This window comes from Lathyrus oleraceus, chromosome 2 (assembly GCF_024323335.1).
Source record: "Lathyrus oleraceus cultivar Zhongwan6 chromosome 2, CAAS_Psat_ZW6_1.0, whole genome shotgun sequence".
NCBI lineage: Eukaryota > Viridiplantae > Streptophyta > Magnoliopsida > Fabales > Fabaceae > Lathyrus > Lathyrus oleraceus.
Window position 1 is genome coordinate 161,404,923 of NC_066580.1, and position 3,682 is coordinate 161,408,604.

The 3,682-nt window shown below is 38.8% G+C and overlaps 1 non-coding gene across 1 annotated transcript; it reads right to left on the minus strand.

Annotated features, from left to right (window-relative positions):
• Positions 1–3,047: 3,047 nt before the first annotated feature.
• Positions 3,048–3,154, minus strand: LOC127124166 (small nucleolar RNA R71). Its single transcript, XR_007803793.1, has one exon. It is a non-coding gene; the product is annotated as a small nucleolar RNA R71 (small nucleolar RNA).
• Positions 3,155–3,682: the final 528 nt, after the last annotated feature.

Here is a 3,682-nt window from a genome sequence, read left to right on the forward strand (position 1 = left end):
GTTGTATTTTATGCATGAATATGCATGTATATGATTATGATTATGCTGATAAACCAACACAAAGGATACAAATGACAAAGATTTGAACCATCACTACTAAACACTCGGCTAATCTCAATATGATGGAAACAACCACTGTAGAAGCTGCTAGGGATGAAAATAAATCATCTAGCTCAGAATAAACTCAACTCTGGATGGGGAAAGACATGGAAAACATGCATCTAACCAATCATGGCAAACTTTAAAGAGGGAAGAGAGCACTGCTGAAAATATCAGCCAAACATGCCGAGGATAAAGAGGAATCTACCGAGGATCCTAACAAGTCAACGCTGCGGGGAATTTTAAGCCAACCATATCAAATGGGAGACAATCTTGTAGGGGACATCAATAATACTGCTCAGAACCAAGCACTGTTGGGAATTAGAGAAGAGCTTCTACCAGAAAAAGGGAAGTCTGCTGGGGTCTCCAGTCACAAAACTCTGAGTGAGGAGATACGCTCTACTGGGGATGCCGTGATCTTCCAGAACAAATCAAAGACCATAAAACTTCTTCGATAATTAACATATTCTTCTTGGAGATTACGAAATAAACCAATTCCAAGGCATCAAAATAAACAACCGGAGAAAGACTCAAGCAGGGGAGAAATTGTCATGGCTATGCAACACACCAATAAATGCATTAGGAATCTGGAGCTCAAATAAAGATTCTAAGTATTCAGGGTTCATTTATCAATTTAGAAACTGGGGAATGTGATAACACTGAAATTTACCCTATTTTCGACTCCGATTTCACATGCATTCTAGTTGTTTTATTGTTATTTTGTTGTGTTATTGCTATATTTTCCTTTTTTTTCAGGTTTTTACTTTAATCGGAGCCGCGATCGAAAAAAGGAGTGAAAAAGAGCTAAAAACCCTAAAATTCAGCATTTTGTACTTGTGGCCTACCCCATGGCTGGCACCATAGACCCTGCCATGACGTGTCCAAGCTCAACTTCCTTCAACTGCCACGTCCCCCACTACTTCCACTAAGGCGCCTCAGATTGGCCTTGTGGCGGGCGCCATGGCCTTGTGGCGGGCGCCACAAGAGGAAAAACTTTCCCTCCCATTTTCAAGTTGAAGGGCATCCTTGTCATTTCGATCTTTTTACTTGCTTATAAATAGAAACTCGAAATCACTTTTTCAATGATCCAAACATAGAATAGAGGCAAACTCAGAGCAACTTTGTTTCACTTAGGCATATATTCAGTATTTTAAAGTGGTAATCGCTTCGCATTGGAGTGTTACCACAATTGTGTAATCAAGTCTGTGATAGAGTCTGTAATCGAGTTTGGAGCACTTTGGAAGGAAGTTAATCCTGCCGCCATTTTCATTTCCGCTTTGCAATTTACTCAACCCTCTGATTGGAGCAGGTTTTTATTACTTGTTTTTATCTTATTTACTTTCCCGCACTCGCTTTAAATTATTTACTTTCCCGCACTCCCTTTAAATTATTTATTTCCTCGCACTCGCTTTAAATTATTTATTTCCTCGCACTCGCTTTAAATTATTTATTTCCTTGCACTCACTTTAAATTATTTATTTCCTCGCACTCGCTTTACTTTTATTTATTTCTTCGCACTCGCTATAAATTATTTATTTCCTCGCACTCGCACTACTTTTATTTACTTTCCGCACTCGCACTACTTTTATTTAAATTAATGCACTTTTACTTTACCATGTCTAACTAAATTTATAAGGTTAGACTCTAAGGAGCGTAATTGAACCGATAATCCGTACAATTGTTCGTAGAAGTATTTAAGGGCTATTTTAACTTTCAACTTATGTTTTCCCGCACTTCAATTTCGATCAAAAGCCGTCCAACGTCTATTTAAACTTAATTGTTTTTAACTATTTCAAAAACAGCGAAAGCGCTTTGTTTAGTTCATTAGGAGTTTTTAACTTAAGAAGAAAAGAGATTTTCAAACTATTTTCGGACGCGTTTATAAGTTTAGAGTCTGGTTCGTAAGAACCTCTTTTGGTTAAGAAATCTAGGTTAAAATACTTTTCAACTTAGTCAGGATACTATATTTCTTAAAAATAGGTTTACTACTCTAACGCAATGCGCGCCTTTTTATAAGTGACAATAAGAGGGTTTGATTAGGGAGTACAACTCAGTTCTGAATACGCGAAAGCGACAGTTCCTGTTAAATTAGTTCTTTTCAAAGTAGGAAACATTGCCCATAATTATCTCTATTAGCAAGTACTTGGATTATTAATTGGTTACGTGAATTACATTCGACCCTGTCTTTATTAGTTAAACTCTATTCAATACTTTACTTTTCATTGCACACTCTAAAAACTTCCATTTTGATTGCCTTTAATAAACACCATAACAATAGATAACGATAGATTGACACTTGGTCTCTGTGGATTCGACAATCTTTTATATTACTCTGACGCGTTCGTATACTTGCGAAAAGACCGCATCAAGTTTTTGGCGCCGTTGCCGGGGACCAATTTCGTCAATTTTCATTTTCCTGTTGTTATATCGTTTAGACTTAGGCTATTTCCCGTCGGTCAATGCGAAGAACTCACAGGACCGGAAGTTTAAGCTTAGTATACCCTCTGGCAGAACCTAAACGTTACGCTCGCGCACGTTTATTCTTTCATAGAATTAAGAGAGCTATGGCCGAAGATCAAAACCAAAGACCTCTTAAAGATTTCGCTCAACCATCTAACGAAGAACCTAGTTCTAGTATAGTAAACCCAACCGTCCCAGCTAATAATTTTGAACTTAAACCCTCCCTGTTGCAACTAGTGCAACAAAGATAATTCGCAGGTCTCGTTACTGAGAACCCAAACCAACATTTAAAAATATTTCTTCAATTAGAAGATACTTTTAAAACCAATGGAGCTTCTCCTGAGGCAATACTTTTAAGATTATTCCCTTTTTCCCTCAGAGATAAAGCCCTATCATGGTTAGATTCCCTTCCACCCAATTCCATCACGACTTAGGATAACCTTAGAAGAGTATTCCTTGCTAGATACTTTCCCCCGAGTAAGACCGCCGTTCTTCGAAACCATATAACTAGATTTACCCAAAACCAAGGAGAATCGCTGTTCGAAGCTTGGGAGAGATATAAAGAGTTGTTACGAGCATGCCCACATCATGGTATAGAAAATTGGTTAATCATTCAAACCTTCTATAATGGACTTCACTATAACACGAAGATGACCATCGATGCTGCCGCAGGCGGTGCTCTGATGAACAAACCTTACCCTGAAGCTAGTGCTCTCATTGAAGATATGGCTCAAAACCATCAATCATGGGGAGTCGAACGAGCGACAGTTGAGAAGAAGGAAGCCCAAGGAGGAGTGCATGAACTAAGCTCTATAGACATGATGCAAGCTAAAATGGACGCATTAGCCCTTAAGGTTGAGCATATGTGCATAAACCCGAATACTGTAGCCGCAGTTTCGTCAGATTGTGAGATATGTGGAGCCAAAGGACACCAATCTGCAGAATGCAGTCTGTTAAACGAAACCCACTTTGAGCAAGTGAACTACACCCAAGGGAACCCATACTCGAATACCTACAACCCTGGATGGAGGAATCACCCGAACTTCTCCTATAAAAACATTAACCCAATCCAAAATAATGCACCTCCGAGACCTAGTTATCAAGCCCCTAGATCAAATCAACC